This window comes from Trichosurus vulpecula, chromosome 9 (assembly GCF_011100635.1).
Source record: "Trichosurus vulpecula isolate mTriVul1 chromosome 9, mTriVul1.pri, whole genome shotgun sequence".
In the NCBI taxonomy this organism is placed as follows: Eukaryota; Metazoa; Chordata; class Mammalia; order Diprotodontia; family Phalangeridae; genus Trichosurus; species Trichosurus vulpecula.
The window spans coordinates 64,435,641-64,452,979 of NC_050581.1; positions in this window are offsets into that span (position 1 = coordinate 64,435,641).

A 17,339-nucleotide genomic window follows, 5' to 3' on the forward strand; every position below is an offset into this window, starting at 1 on the left:
TTTTGCTTTTGAACATCTGTTTTTAAAACTTTGAGTTCCAAAATCTCTCCCCTCTTCCCTTCCCACCCACCCTCCCTAAGAAGTCAAGCAATTCAACATAGGCCACATGTGTATCATTATGTATAACCCTTCCACAATACTCATGTTGTGAAAGACTAACTATATTTTGCTCCTTCCTAACCTGTCCCCCTTTATCCAGTTTTCTCCCTTGACCCTGTCCCTTTTCGAAAGGCTTTGTTTTTGATTACCTCCTCCCCCATCTGCCCTCCCTTCTATCATCCCCCTTTTTTTATCTTCTTCCTCCTTCTTTCCTGTGGGGTAAGATACCCAACTGAGTGTGTATGGTATTCCCTCCTCAGGTCAAATCTGATGAGAGCAACATTCACTCATTCCCCCTCACCTGCCTTCTCTTCTCTTCCTACAGAACTGCTTTTTCTTGCTACTTTTATGTGAGATAATTCACCCCATTCTATCTCTCCCCCTCTCCCTCTCTCAATACATTCCTCTGTCATCCCTTAATTTGATTTCATTTCTTTTAGATATCATCCCTTCATCTTCAACTCACCCTGTGCCCTCTCTCTGTCTCTCTCTCTCTCACTCTCTCTCTCTGTCTCTCTCTCTCTCTGTATATGTATATATATATATATATATATGTATATATATATATATACACATACATATATACATACATACACACACACATATATAAACATACACATACACACACATATATATATGCATATATATATATATGCATATTTCCTTCAGCTACCCTAATACTGAGGTCTCACGAATCATACTCATCATCTTCCCATGTAGGAATGTAAACAAAACAGCTCAACTTTAGTAAGTCCCTTGCGATTTTTTTTCTTGTTCTTTTTCTTGATTACCTTTTCATGCTTTTCTTGATTCTTGTGTTTGAAAGTCAAATTTTCTATTCAGCTCTGGTCTTTTCACTGAGAAAGCTTGAAAGGCCTCTATTTTATTGAAAATCCATATTTTGCCTTGGAGCATGATACTCAGTTTTGCTGGGTAGGTGATTCTTGGTTTTAATCCTAGCTCCATTGACCTCCAGAATATCATATTCCAAGCCCTTCAGTCTCTTAATGTAGAAGCTGCCAGATCTTGGATTATTCTGATTATGTTTCCACAATACTCAGATTGTTTCTTTCTGGCTGCTTGCAGTATTTTCTCCTTGATCTGGGAGCTCTGGAATTTGGCGACAATATTCCTAGGAGATTTCTTTTTGGGATCTATTTGAGGAGGCGATCAGTGGATTCTTTCAATTTCTATTTTGCCCTGTGGCTCTAGAATATCAGGGCAGTTCTCCTTGATAACTTCTTGAAAGATGGTATCTAGGCTCTTTTTTTGATCATGGCTTTCAGGTAGTCCAATAATTTTTAAATTATCTCTCCTGCATTTATTTTCCAGGTCAGTGGTTTTTCCAATGAGATATTTCACATTGTCTTCCATTTTTTCATTCCTTTGGTTCTGTTTTATAATATCTTGATTTCTCATCGAGTCACTAGCTTCCACTTGCTCCAATCTAATTTTTAAGTAGTATTTTCCTCAGTGGTCTTTTGGACCTCCTTTTCCATTTGGCTAATTATGCCTTTCAAGGCATTCTTCTCTCTGTTGGCTTTTTGGAGCTCTTTTGCCATTTGAGTTAGTCTATTTTTTAAGGTGTTGTTTTTTTCAGTATATTTTTCAGTATTTTTTTGGGTCTCCTTTAGCAAGTCATTGACTTGTTTTTCATGGTTTTCTCACATCCTTCTCATTTCTCTTCCCAATTTTTCCTCTACTTCTCTAACTTGCTTTTCCAAATCCTTTTTGAGCTCTTCCATGGCCTGAGCCAAGTTCATGTTTTTCTTGGAGGCTTTTGTTATAGGCTCTTTGACTTTGTTGACTTCTTCTGACTGTATGTTTTGGTCTTCTTTGTCACCAAAGAAAGATTCCAAAGTCTGAGACTGAATCTGGGTGCATTTTCGCTACCTGGATATGTTCCCAGCCAACTTACTTGACCCTGGTGTTTTTCAGCAGGGTATGACTGCTTGTAGAGTAAAGAGTACTATGTTCCAAGCTTGGGGGGATGTGCTGTTGATTTCAGAGCTATTACAGTCAGCTCTGCCACACCAGCACTCCTCCATCCCCAAGAACCCCCAACCTGGACTGGACTTAGATCTTCAGCAGTTTCTGCACTCCTGCTCTGATCCGCCACTCAATTCCTCCCACCAGGTGGGCCTGGGGCTGGAAGCAACTGCAGCTGTAGTTCTGTAGCTGCCCCACCTCCACTGCCTCCGGGGCAGTGGCTGAATCGTGAATTCTATCCCCCTGTCCCCAGCAGCTTTTCCCACTAACCTTCTCTGTTGTCTTTGGTGTTTGTGGGTTGAGAAGTCTGGTAACTGCTGCAGCTCACTGATTCAGGGCACTAGGACCCGCTCCGCCCGGCTCCTGATCTGGTTGGTCCACACGACCCACTCTGGGCTCTGCTCTGCTCCCAGCTCCATGCGGGAAAGACCTCACCCAGCAACCATCCTCGCTGTCCTGGGCTGGAGCCCTGCTTCCCTCTGCTATTTTGTGGGTTCTGCAGTTCTAGAATTGGTTCAGAGCCATTTTTTGTAGGTTTTTGAAGGGACTTGGCGGGGAGCTCACGCTAGTGCCTGATTTCCAGCCTCCATCTTGGCTCCTCCCCCCCCACCAAGATATTTTTAAGTGCATATTTTGTTCTTTTCTATTTATCTCTCAATTTCTCAGTCCTCTATATAAAGGCCTAACAGATCTAGGTACCAACTCCTAATGGAGATGAGAGGCATAAACTGATTCTTTAGGACAAGAAAGGAGTAGCATTACTGAGCCTTCAAGACAGATAAGGATTCTGAGAGGAGTAATTGAATAGTAAGTCTCTATCAGGCATGGAGGCTTCTGAACTTGCATGGAGAAGGGAGATAAGGCATTAAGTTCTGACTACAGCTAGGAGGCCAGTTTGGTTAGAGCACAGAATACGTGAAGGAGAGCAATCTTTCAACACTGGTAAAACATAGAACTATCCCATCTGATCTCAACATAGGCTGGTTAGTTGGTTGGTTGTTGTACTTTGTCCTTGAAGAGGACCAAAATGGGATCTCTATGTTGAAGTCAACGTACAGTGTGTCTGACTGTGACTCATCTGACCAAAACAAGCTTCAAAGACTCTACCATTGGTTGGGCACAAATAGTCAACATGAACATTTGGGATGGAGATGTCTCCAAATTTGCACATCTCATGTTTCTTTTGAGCTACTGCAATTCTGCTTCACTCATGCTTTGACACATGGCCCTTTGCAGTGTCTCCCATGTCATGCAATCAATTTCCAAAGTTCTTGAGACACTTAAGACACTCTTGAGAGTATCCTTGTATCACTTCTTCTGTGAGTGATTGCCTTATGTGCATTTTTCAAAAAATAATCTTTTAGGCAAACATACATTTGGCATTCAAACAACATGGCCAGCCCATTGGAGTTGCATTCTCTACAGCAGAGTTTGAATGCTTGGCAGTTTAATTTGAGAAAGGACCTCAGTGTCTGGTACCTTGTCTTGCCAGGTGATCTTCAGAATCTTCCCAAGACAATTCAAATGGAAGTGACTCAGTTTCCTGGCATGGTGCATGTATATGGTCTAGGTTTCATACACATCTAATAATAAAGTCAGCACAAGGTTCTGTAGACCTGCATTTTGGTAGGCAGTCTAATACCTCTTCTCTCCTACACTTTCCTTCAGAGCCTCCCAAACACTGAGCTAGCTCTAGCAATGCATGGCTCAACCTCATCTAAATCTATGTGGACATCTCTGGAAAGTATACTGCCAAGGTAAGTGAACTTATCCACAGCATTCAATATTTCTCCATTTGCTGTAACCAATGGTCCTGTGGATGGTGTGATGCTGGCTGTTGGAGAATCTGTGTTTTCTTGTTAACTGTTAGACCAAAATTAGCACAAGCAGCAAAGAATCAATCCATACTTTCTTACATCTCAGTCTCAGAGGCTGCTTTGAGTGCACAATCATCTGTGAACAAAAAATAACATGTACCAACTCTCCCTTCACTTTAATCTTGGCCTGTAGCCTTTTCAAGTTAAATAATTTACCATCAGTGCAGTAGCACTGGTGTGAAGAACTCATGTACCTTTCCCCTCTTAATTTGTGATAAGAAAGGAAAACTTCAGGCATGCTCCCTAAAACAATCAAAGCGTACTGAGAATACTATTGATGGATAAAGTCAGCTTGCTCTCCAGGGCAAGAGTCAACATTAGCCTCCCCATGCAGGGAGGGCTAAGAGCTACGACGTTGTGCCCAATAAAGGAAATTCAGAACAGTTTGGAGCCTGATGATCCTGGGATCTTTTTCTTTCTTTATTCATCTATAAGACAGTTAATAAAAATAATAATAATAATCCTAGCTAACATGTATATAGCACACTGCCTGGCACACAGTAGGCACTTACTAAATGCGTATTTTCTTTTTTTCTTTAAGAGTTGCAAAGTGCTTCATAAATATTATCTCATTGGAGCCTCACAACAACCCTGAGGAAGTGGCTGCTGTTAATATTCTCATTTAGCAGGTGAGGAAATTAGGAAGAGGGAAGACGCATTTATTAAGTGCATATTATATGCCAGGCAATATGCTGAGTGTTATACAAATATTATCTCATTTAATTCTAACAATGACCCTGGCAGGCAGACTCTATTATTAATCCCCATTTTATAGTAGAGGAAACTCAGGCAAATAGCTGTTAAGACCTGCCCAGGGTCACACAAGCTAATAAGTATTTGAGACTGGATTTGAACTCAGGTCTCCCTGACTCCGTGTTCAGTGCTCTATCCACCATACCACCTGGTTGCCCCTGAATTGAGGTCAGCTAGAATATCCCAGCTGGTAGATGCTAGGATTGATCACTAAAAGCCCAAAAGATGGCTAGATCACTCATTCCTCTGCTTCCAAGCCTAATGAAGATGAAGTCACCCATTGACCACCAGGCATGAAGTGACCTTCCTTCCAATTTCAATTCGATGCAGCAAATGTTTCTTACATGCCTATTATGTTCCAGGCACTGTGTTGGGTGCTAGGAATACCAAAACAAAAATGAAGCATTCTCTGCACTCAAGAAGCTCACAAGTTACTGGAGGAAAAGACAGACGCACAAACAAATAAACATAGGATAATTTGAAGAGAGGGAAAGGTACTTCTGGGTCAAAGGGTACCACGGGTGGGGAACCTGCAGTCTTGAGGCCACATGTGCCTTCTAGGTCCTCCAGTGTGGCCTTTTGACTGAGTCCAAGTTTTATAGAACAAATCCTTTGATTGGGGGATTTGTTCCATGAAGTTTGGGTTCAGTCAAAGGGCTGCGCTTGAGGACCTAGAGGACCACATATGGCCTGGAGGCCACAGGTTCCCCACTCCTGTACACTTTAGTTACTTCCTTGACATAATCCCAGACTTCTTTCTAGAATAGATGGACCAGTCACAGGTCCACCAATGCATCACTGTCTGTCTTTTCACATCCCCTCCAGCATTGATCAAATATTCCCATCTTTTTTCAACTTTGCCAGTTTTCTGGGCGTAATGTGAAACCTCAGAACTGGATAACAATTTGCTTTCATCATCAGTCATAGATACTCCATTGCACTAGGACACTAACAACTTGGCCCTCAATGTGCTGTTCTGAGAGGCTGAAGTGGCCTTTGGGAAGACAAAGCTTGGAGGATTACTGGATAAAGCAGGTACCCAACAGTTAAGAAGACAGTGAATGGCTCTCTTCTAAGGAGCTTTGTCTGAGGCATCTGAGACCTCTGTTCTTAAAGCAAAGGGAATCTAAGCAAGCATCCAGTGATTTCTTCTCCCCTTTTCAGAACCCTTCAGTCCTTCCCCATTTTTACAGGATAAAATACAAACGCTTGCTTGGCACTCAAAACCCTCCACAATCTGGCCCCAACTTATATTTCTAGCTTTGTTACGTGTCTCTTCCTTCCATATAGTTGATGTTCCCATCAGATTGGACTACTGATTCCCCCTCCAACTGCCAATCTCATTCTATCTGACTTCTTCGAATTTCTGCAGGCAATCCATACTTTCCACGTCTCTTACCTGTTACGATCCTCCTCTGTCAAGGCCCAATTCAGATGCTTCTTCCAACACAAAATCTTTCCCCATGCTCTCTCTCTGGTTAACCTCTACTAGGTACTTCTCCTTTAAGTCTCTTCAGCCTCTACTTTTGTTAACTCCATAGAGGAGTAGAATTAAATCATTCTTTTCATCTATATATTCCAGGTGGGATATTTGTTGAATTGTTAAAGTTAGATGCCTCCTTGTCAGCATACCTCAAACAGAGGTCCAGTGCGCTTCATCAGCACTGTAACTAGAATAGGGAGATCTGGGCTTTGTCCTAGGGCACTGATATCTAAAAAAGGATGCCCTTTCTCCCTAGCCATGTTTGAAGCCACTTCCTCCTTCTTTCAACAACTGCTACGTTTTGCCTTGCAATCCTCTGGGGCATGGAGTATTGCCATTTCCATGGGACTCTAAAGGATGGCCTTCCTCTTCCTGGTGTAACTGTACCCATAATGAGACTGTCTTTTGCATGATTACACACACACACACACACACACACACACACACACACACACACTGGACATTCTTCTGGGACACTTCCCACACCTTCCATCAGTAGGATTGAATTCTGTCCCACCTCCCAACAGCAACCTCAATGCCACTATCATGTATCTGCAAAATTGGCCCAATGTTCAGTTTCAGCTAGTTGCATCTCTACTTGTTACCACCCAGCTCCTAGGCCCACTACCATAACACAAGTCAAAAAAAATGCTCAGTGGACAGCAACATTTTTTTTTTATCTTGGTCATTCCCCCAGTCTCTCAGTCTGTCTCAAAATGGACAAGAATGCTTCTAGCAACTCTGATCCAAAAAGAAGAAAAGACAGAAAGAGAAAAGGAAAAGGTTGTCGTTTTTAGCCACATGTTTCTGTATGTGTTTAACTGAATATTTATTACCATAGGATTATTTAAAGTCATTAGCAACCAGATGATAGGGCAAAGAAGCTGAGAAACAATTTCCCTGTGATTTAAAACACACATGCACACGTGTGCACACTCCCTCTCACACACATTTTTCAATCATTATCTTCAGAAAAAACAAGCAGCTGGATCTCTTAACAAAGAGGTTTAATAGGGTACTAGAGAAAAGGAGGGGAAATTGAGGGGAACAATGACTGGTTTCAGTGCCCACTACACAAAATCGCGGCAAGCAAGGTGAAGCACATCTCTCCTTGTTCCAGTCACATTGTCAGAGGCAGACCACTAGACAATGAAGTGTCCCTAATTATTGGCATGCTCTGAACATGTTGTGCAAAATGGTCTCAAACCAGAAATTGCAACAGCAAAAGCATTCATGCCCCTTGGCCTCATCCATGAAAATATATGTAAATGCAAAAAAAGAAAGAGAAAGGCATCCACCAGCTCCAATGTATCCTATAGCCATCAGCAATACACCAGCTTCGAGGTGGTCTTTCTTCCTTTCTTTCCTTTTCTTTTCTTTTCTTTTCTTTTCTTTTCTTTTCTTCCTTTCTTTCTTTCTTTCCTTATTTCTTTCTTTCTTTCTTCTTTCCTTTCCTTTCTTTCCTTTCCTTTTCTTTCTTTCTTTCTTTCTTTCTTTCTTTCTTTCTTTCTTTCTTTCTTTCTTTCTTTCTCTCTTTTTTACCTTCAATTGCAATTTGGAGTTTTTCATTGCTTTGAAGCTCACATCTGACCTCTTACTAATACCCATGCTTCACCTGCTCTTACTTTTTGTCCTTATTTGTGCCACTAAGCAAAAGCCTAATTAGTAATTTTCCTATTGTCGTTTTAAAGACTCTCACAGTACTATATTCTCTGAACACTCAGAAGTAGGCCTGCTTGAGTTTTACTAGGAAACTTGCCTGCTTCCTTGAGACCACACATGCATGTTCTTTAATTAGGAACCATTAGACATTGGGGAAAGGGGAGGGGGGAAAGTGGCGGAAAGAGAGGAGGGCCCCACACACAACCTTACCAGGAAAACAACAACTGTGAACAAGATGCTTTATAAATTCTGGTTAGACCAAATTAACAATGTGGACAACAATACTGGTACTCTGTTTTTTCCTTAAATGCGTATATTAACAGCCAGGGAGGCTGAGCAAATTCTGCTTGGTGGAGGATGAATTATGTAAATTCAATTTATAGCATTAATTTGGGTTTGTAAATTTAATCCACTCAAACATAAAAAGGTTTCCGTGCAATGAATATTTCTGAGGTTGTTTAATACATTTAAAATAAATATTGAGCAGCTGACAGAAAAGCATGCCCTCCGCATCACAAGGGCTGTTTTAAAAACAGTAATGTGAGTACCTAATGAATATTTACTACCATGGGATTTTAACTCAAGTAAATTTTTTCCCTAAAATATTCAGAGTGTGGTTTTCACAGGTGGTGAGATAGAGATGCTCTGTGATCAGAAATGTGCAAGCCAGGAGCACATTAGGGAAATAAGAGTTACCCTGGAGACAAGTGAGGACTTTCTGTCCAACCAGCAGGTTACAAACAAGGCAGAGGACAAGTGAAACCCACATTTGGAAGCTTTATTCCATCCCAAATAAGTTGACCAAAGATGTCTAAAAAAAATTAGGCAGGTAAAGGAGAAAAGATTGTAAAAGAATTTAATTGAGTGTGAATTTTAAAAAATTTTTGGTTGTTTTTTTATTTGGTTAACTTTTAAGATTTCATTATGTATACACACACACATGTATGTATACATACATACACATACATATCTCAGGAAAGAATGAAAGGGGAGAGAGAGAGAGAGAGAGAGAGAGAGAGAGAGAGAGAGAGAGAGAGAGAGAGAGGATACCTACAGTTGTGGCTAAAAAGCTGTCAGGAATAACCAGTCAAGACATTGTGTTTATTAAGCAATATTAATAGATGCAATGTTATTGTACTTATTAAGCACCTACTATGTTATCAGTGCTATGTACTAGCACTATATGCTAGGCAAATACAGTGAAATAGTCCCTACTCTCAGGGAGCTTATACTCAAAGAGGGGAGATCAAAAGTACACATAGAAGTATATACAGAATAAATATAAAGAGAATAAATACAAAGTGGTTAAATTCAGGGTAGTTTAGGTGGGAGGACACTAGCAGCTGATCCTAAAAGGATTCATGTGGACCAGGGATTCTTAACAATTTTTGTGTCATGGCCTTCTCTGGCAATCTGAGCCTAGGGACGCCTTCTCAGAATGATATTTTGAAATTAACAAAATAAAGTACGTGGCAGGGGAGAGAGAAAAATTAATAAGCATTTATATAGCACCTGCTACATGCCAGGCACTGTGCTACGTGCTTAATAAATATTATCTCATTTGCTCCTCACAACAACCCTGTGGTGTAGAATTACAACAGAAATGATTTATATTAAAATTCAGTTATCAAAAATTTTTTTAAATTTTTTATTTATTTAATTTTTATCTATTATTTATTTTTAAATTTAAATTTTTTTAAAATTGAAATCCCTGCTTAAGAACTCTCCCTTCCCCCAAACTGATGTAGAGGATGGTGCTTGAGATGAGGAAGACATAGGTTCCAGTCCTGATCTTGACACAATCTGGCTCTGTGACTGTAGGTGAGGCCCAATCTCTCAGCACCCCCAAGTAGCTCTCAAACACAGTCAAAGATACAAAGGTACTAGCTGCACATTGATGGAAGGTGTTTTCTCAGGGCAAGTTCCTCATGCCAGAGAAATCACAGATCTGGTCCGAAGAGTGTATGACAAAAATCCTTCCACCAGTGACTGAGAAAGGACTTCAAAAGACATAATGGATCTAGACCCGTGTGATGTAGCGGAGTCAGAAAGACCACAGTGCTGTTCCTGCCTCTGATACAGACTAGCTGTGTGATCATGGGCAAGTGACATAATCTCTCAGTGCCTCCGGGCGATGAATTCGGGGACCACTGTGTAAGTTACAGACCAGCTGTGGATCTACTTCCATAAAAGGAACTTTCCCACATAGAGTTACCAATATGGATGAAACTGCAGATCTGGCCCCAAACTTATTCATATCAATGTAATTATTCATTTGGGGAGCTTCACGGAACAAACCTGAAAAAGATGTCAAGAGATCAAATGTACCTTGGTGTACCATTTCCATTCTGGATTAAACAACAGCACTCAAGATTTACAGCTGAAAGAAACAGACAGGTTTTCTAGTCCAACCTTCTCCTTTCGGGAAACTTGATTTTTAGAGAGGGCACATGATTTGCCCACATGTTAAAAAGTAGCAGCTGGGTTGTTGGGTTTGAAACCCAGTAGTCTGACTCCAAATGCAATGCCTGCACTATGCTGCCCCTGTTTACTCCACAACACTGGTTTTCCAACATCTTTGCCCTCATTTTACCCTTTAATCTACCACCAGTTCTCGGGGATGCTAGTACCACCAACTGGTCACACTTTTATCACTGTTTCCCCCCGCTTCACCTTCATTCCCTGTTCTCCCAGTGGCCCCCTCCAAAAAAGAAAAGAAAATTTGGCAGAATTTCCATGATTCTGAAAATATGCAGCCCTATTTTCATTTAGCAAAGGAGAGAGTAACAGCGAGGATGTAGGAAAGAGAGTTGGCTGATAAGTCAGGTTGTGGGAAGTATAAGCATGCAAAAAATTATTGAAAAAAGTCAACTTAGAAAGGAGAGGACAGGAGACTTGGGACAGGCCTTGGCTGTATGAAATTTACAATTTTTTAGCAGATATGGGTGGTGGAATAAATGCTACTAGAAAGGTGGGATAAAAACCAAATGTTTTATTTCGGTAAATTTGTGTTTGTTAGAATTGTTAAATTTTCAAAGTGAGCATTTTCACCTTGGAAATAAGCAAATGCTATAAATGAGTCATGAAATGAGATCATCAAACAGTCAACAAAGGAGATTTACTTAGCCCTAATATAACTAGAATAGGCAAGGACACCGTAGTGTTTACCTTCTATAGATATAAACTTCCTCTTATCTATATAAAAACGTGTCTGGTCAACAGAACAAGGTGTGGTGACTCTAATGGTCTTCAGGGATCCATCAAGTTGGAGGGATACCTTTTACGCCCCTAAGTTACCAGGAATCCATGCCCTCTAGGAAACTACATTAAGGAATATAGGGCTTGAGCATTACCTAACCCTGGTCAGTCAAGTCCTGACTTTGTCACCTCTTAGGGACTAATCCTTTTTTTTAATGGGGAGTGGGGTGGGGAAGGAAAGGAACCTTGATAGATATCACCCCTATCACAGACACACAGCTTTCATGTTAATAGAAATGAATGAATTTAACTTTTTTTAAAAATAGGCCAGAATTTTTCATGTGCAAAGATCACATGTTGCATCTTTCAAATGGCTCATCTTTGTAGAGACTGGGAATTAAGTGCGCATAGTCTGGACACTGTCACAGACATAATGCTGAAGTGAATTTGGTATTAAATATGTCCAGTGCCAGAGATTTCCCTGTGGGAATATAACTGAAGTTTCAATGGGTTTAAATAGGGAAACATGATCTAATATAGAATGTTTTGCTTTATGCATATGACTTCTCAAGAATGGAGCTAATGTGTAAATTGAAGTCAAGCTTCATGACAAATTCACCAGATAATTTTAAGTCCAGTGCTCCCTTGGGCTAAGAAAATGTGGTTTTTATAGGATTAGAAGCCAGAGAAGGCTCCTGGGTCTGAGGTTCAATACCAAACACAAGAAGGCAACTTTTCTACTTCAGAGAAGAATGGCTTCAGTGAAAGCTCAGAGAAAATCTCATTAGGGAATCAAAAAGCTTTTACTAGTAAACAATGGGAAAAATTAAATAGAAAAGCATCAGAAATAAAGATGATATTTTTTCAAAATATATAGAAACTTAAATTTTTGTGACTTTAATCCATTTTAGACTTAAATACTAAAACTTAAATACATAATAAGAAAAACAAAAGAAACATAAACTTAAATATAAAATAAGAAAAGAAAAAAATGTCCTTTGCACAGCAGAACATAAAGGGAAGATACAAAATGTGTAGCTATAAATTTCCATTTCAAGAAAGCCTACATATTAAATACTACACATTGTGTTGAGAGCTGTCCATCTTTGCTTCTTTGTAGGTTTTCTTTTGTTCTCTACTGTATGAAATTTAAAATTTTTTAGCAGATATGGATAGTGGAATAAATGCTACTAGAAGGGTGGGATAAAAACAAAATGTTTTGTTTTGGCAAATTTGTATTTATTAGAACTGTTAAAATTTCAAAGTGAGCATTTACACCTCAGAAATAAGCAAATGCTACAAATCAGAGCTTGATTTATTGTTTTGCTGATTATCTAGACTTGAGAAAGTGAGGGATAAAATTTCAATAATGCATAGTAATAGTAAAATTATGTTGTATTACATTTTTTCCCTGGAGAGCTAGTTATTAATCATTTACTATTATACTACTATATCTGTCCAAAAGGACAATGGGCCGGCTGTTGCAGCCAGTGATGAGTTTCCCCATCTTCATGGAAGTCTTCATGGAAAGTCAAATGACCACTTCTTTGGAATATTGTGAGAAGGGGTTGCTTGCCCAGACCCAGGGCGGACTAGATGGCTATTTAAGTAATGTCTAGTTTTGAAAGTCTGTGACTTTGTTTACAATTTCACAGAGCTTGGTTTCACCACAAACGCCACTGTGTTCTCTCACTCACACTTTCTTTATCCCATCTTCTTTGAGATCATTGTCCCATCTCCCCTACTAAGATGGAAGCTGTATGCTCTCAGGGATTGACACTTATGCTTTGTCCTCCCCCACGGTGCTTTTCACATAGTAGGAGCGTGAATGTTGGCTGAGCTGAATTGCTTCAGTGGAGTTATGAACAGAGCGGAAATGCAGCTCTTAGGACTGAAGTGTTTTCAGTTTATAGCAGGATTATGGAAATTTCAAAGAAGCGGGGAAGGAGAGACTTCCTTTGAGCTGAATATAATTTTGATTTGTCCTGGACTCAAATGTGTTCATTCAAGAAGTATTTATGGAGCACTTACAGGGTGGAAGGCATCATGCTGGGAATTGAAAAACATTCAAATGTAACTGATTTTGCTGGACATAGGAAACAGACACTCTACTATTGTCCTTAAGCACAGAGAATTCAGGGGAAATGTTTTCAGCCTTTTTTTACGTGTGCTTGGAAAAACTTCAGATAAATATGCCTGTGTGCCCTGTATGCTGTTGCCCCAACAAACATCCTGCTTAAATCACATCATTAAGAGATTATAAGCAGATCCTCTCCATAAAATCGTGAAACATCATTGTAACGTTGTTTGGCTCCTCACTGAACATTTGTAATGTTGTAGCCATGGAATCAATTGCCCCCTGTTATTATGTTTCACCTGAAAGGGTGTGTTCCTCCAGGCAATTAACAATGTTAGACAGGGTATGCCTGTACTTCTGTGGTTAGAAATAAAAGCTTGTCATTCAAAACACAGCCTTCAGATGGATGTCTATGTCCTTCTTTAGTAATGAAAGTTAGGCCACTGAGGATTTTTTTTAAATGTTTCACCACCACCACCACCCTTATCGGGTCTGTGCTAATTGGTGGAGAGAGTGGATGATCTTATCAATTCAATCAACAAAGGTTTATAGAGTGCCTAACATCTGCAGGGCCCTGTGTTAGGTCATAAGATCATAAATCTCAAGCTGAAAGAGGTGTCAAAAACCAGTTAGGGGAACACCTAGGTGGCACAGTGGATAGAGCACCCGCCCTGGAGTCAGGAGAACCTGAGTTCAAATGTGACCTCAGATTCGTGCTAGCTGTGTGACCCTGAACAAGTCGCTTAACCCCCAGCTGCCTAAAAAAAAAAAAACCAGTTAGTCCAACTCCCTCATTTTAAAATTTAGGAAATTGAGGCAAGGAAAGGTTATTTGATTTACCAAAGTCAAACAGGTGTTAAAGATGAGAGGTAGGATTTGAATTCAGGTTCTTCAACTCTAGAGTCAGTCACTACTCATCACTTTACCACAAGAAGTTGGGAATTTGTGGGGCACAGTAGGACCAGATTTATAACTTCACTGTTCTACATACTCACAGTAAGGAAATTCCCTGTACCCATGCAGATGAGTTCAATACCTGCTTTGAAAGTTACAATCTTAAAGAATTTCCTGAGGCACTGAGAAATTAGGTAACTTGTCCAGGGTCCTATAGCCAGAATGTCAAAGCAGGGATACGGCTCCAAGGTCTCCCCTCTCTCCTGGTGCGAGAGGTACAAAGACAAAAATGGGGCGGTTCCAGCCTTCAGGGACCGTGTATTATGCCACATACTATATAGTCCTACAACAATAATAATAATTATCCCTTTTTGTGCCCAGAAAGAAATAGGGATGACATCTGTGATTTCTTTTGTATAGGAAACTCCTACATGAATTGTTTAGTCATTTCAGTCGTGTCTGACTCTTCGTAACTCCATTTGGGGTTTTCTTGGCAAACACTGGAGTGGTTTGCCATTTCCTTCTCCAGCTCATTTTACAGATGAGGAAACTGCGGCAAATAGGGTTAAGTGACTTGCCCAGGATCACACAGCTAGTAAGTATCTGAGGCCAGATTTGAACGCAGGAAGATGAGTCTTTCTGACTCCACACTAGGCACTCTATCTAGTGTGCCCACCTAGCTGCCCTAAGCTCTTACTACTAATGCATGTCAGCCCTTCTCTGCAGCTTTTAGTCTTTTAGAGAGTTGCCAAGATAGAGTATAGAGAGGCTAAGTGACTCACCCAGGGTCACTCAGTCAGAAATGGGACTAGAATCCAGGTCTTCCTAGTCCTGAAACTGGCTGTCTACTACTTTATGATACCTCTCCTATATACACAAATAAGTGTAGTAAAAGACAAATTAAGGAAGGAGAAAGCACTAACAACTTGGAATCAATGGAGGTTTCATAGAAAGGGTGGTACCTGAGTTGAGTCTTGAACGAAGACAAGCCTTCTGTGAATGAAAGAAGAGGTGGGAGTACATTCTAAGCATGGGAAAATATCTTGTATGAAAGCAAGGAGACTAGAGATAAAATGTTGAGCTCAGGGGAAAGCAAAGACTATGCTTTGTCTGAAATAAAGTTAGAAAGGTGGGTCCTCAAAGATTGATGAGGGTCTTAATTAGCAAATTAAAGAGTTTATATTTCACTCTATAGGCAATGGGGAGCCACTGAAGGTTTTACCATAGATGAGCGACATAGTTAAACCTGTGCCTCAGAAAGATTGTCTTGACAGCTGCACAGAGGGTAGATTACAGAGGGAAGACATGAGAAGCAGGAAGACCAATTAGGAGGCCATTACAACATTCCAGGTAAGAGAGGAAGAGAGTCAAAACTAGGATAATATCTGCATGAGTGCAGACAGATGCCAGAGATGCTTGGGAGCTAGAATGGACAAGACTGATTGGATTCAGAGGATGGGGAAAAAGGAAGGGTCAAGGATGATGTGGCAGTTATGAACCTATGCAATCAGAAGAAGGATGTTGGCACCATCAACAGAAACTGGAAAGTCTGGGGGAGAGAAAGATAATGAGTTCCATTTTGCACATGTTGAGATAGAGATGCCTACAGGGCAACATGGAAGAGATATCCAACAAGCAATTTCTGTGTGACTAAATTCACAAAAGAGATTATTAAAGACTCCATCTATATGTTCTACTCCCTGGGCCTTTGATCTTTACCTTGTCTATCTTTCAAATATGGCCATTGCTCAGGACTCCTATAATTTTAAAAGATTACAATTTTTCACTTGGAAAATACATGCATTAAAATTCAACCAGTTTGCTCCACATTCTCTTACTTGTTTGGAGGGTAATTCATTTCAGAACAACTATTCTTCCGGTTACCTTGAATAATATGAGGTTTTGAAGTAATGCAAAGTCTAATTTTAAGAAATAGTTGCATTTTTTTCCTTCATCAAACCTTTTTACAGAACTTTATTCATTTGCTTTTCCTTTCTAATTCCATTCAACACACACTTATTAAATCTCTGATGGATTCACAGTGCCAGGAACACGAAAATGAATAATTATATATAAACTGCCTTCAAGAAGCTTGTAGAGACTGAGAAAGAAAAGGACTGAAAAATGTAAACAAATAAGAATGATGGAGGGTAAATAGAATGTGATAAGGGTGAAATGAAAGGCCAAAACAAAAGTATCTTTAAAAGATTTGAGAAGGTAGAGATCACCTTCATCTAGGAAAGATCAGGGAAGACTTCTTGGAGGAGGCGACACCTGAACATGACTGAAAAGGAAGAGGATTTCAATGAGCAGAGACAGGAAGGGAGTCAATCCCAGGTAAGGTACATAGGGACAGTCTAACCTCATTCATTGCTACTGCCAAAGCAATCACATTAAGAGAAGCGTCGTTACAGGGTTTCAGTGCCATCCGATACTCAGAGACAAGTCAACTGCATATCAGCGCACCAGCTTGAACAGGCCAGGGGTTCATGGTGTGGCCCAGGCCTGGCTAGCATCAAGGTCTCCCACTTCCCTTCTGTTAACACGCGTGTATCCATTTTTCTTCCCGTATGGGCTAGGTGATTTGTCCTTAGTTTCTCTCTTGGTACCTGGGCTCATTAGTTCTTTCATACTTTTAGGGACTTATCCCTCAGGACTACAGTCAATCAACAAGCATTTATTTAAGCGTCTACGATATGCTAAGCACTGTACAAGGCACTGACAATACAATTTCCTTACCTGAAGGAACTCACACTCTATTTGGAGGTGGGGAACTATATAACATTTTCACAGATAAATAGAAACTGGATACAAACAAAATAAATATCTTATTTTGTGATGGGTGGTGGCTATGCTCTAACAGCTGGGGGAACCAAGAAAGGCTTCTTGAAGGAGAGAAAGTAATATAAAATATAAAAAGTAAGGATGAAAAAGGATAGAAAGAATGCAATCAGAAGGCAATGAAAGACAAAAAACAAGTATCTTAAGAAGAAAGGGATCGCCTTCAGCAGAGAGGATCAGGGAAGGCTTCTTGGAGGAGGTGACATCTGAACATGACTGAAAAGGAAGATTTCAATAAGCAGAGAGGGAGAGGGCCACCTGAGCAGCATCTCCAAGGGAGCTCGGGGTTCCACAAGGCGGAGCTGGAGGTGGAGATGAAGAATATGAAGAAGAACAGGTGGGAGATCGAATGCTGTGGACAGAGAACCACAAACCAGCCTATCATGGATCCAAAACTGGTGAACACCGTAGCCTACTCTCTTTCTATCTTCTAGATTTCTAAACAGGAAGGTTTGGACTCAACTGC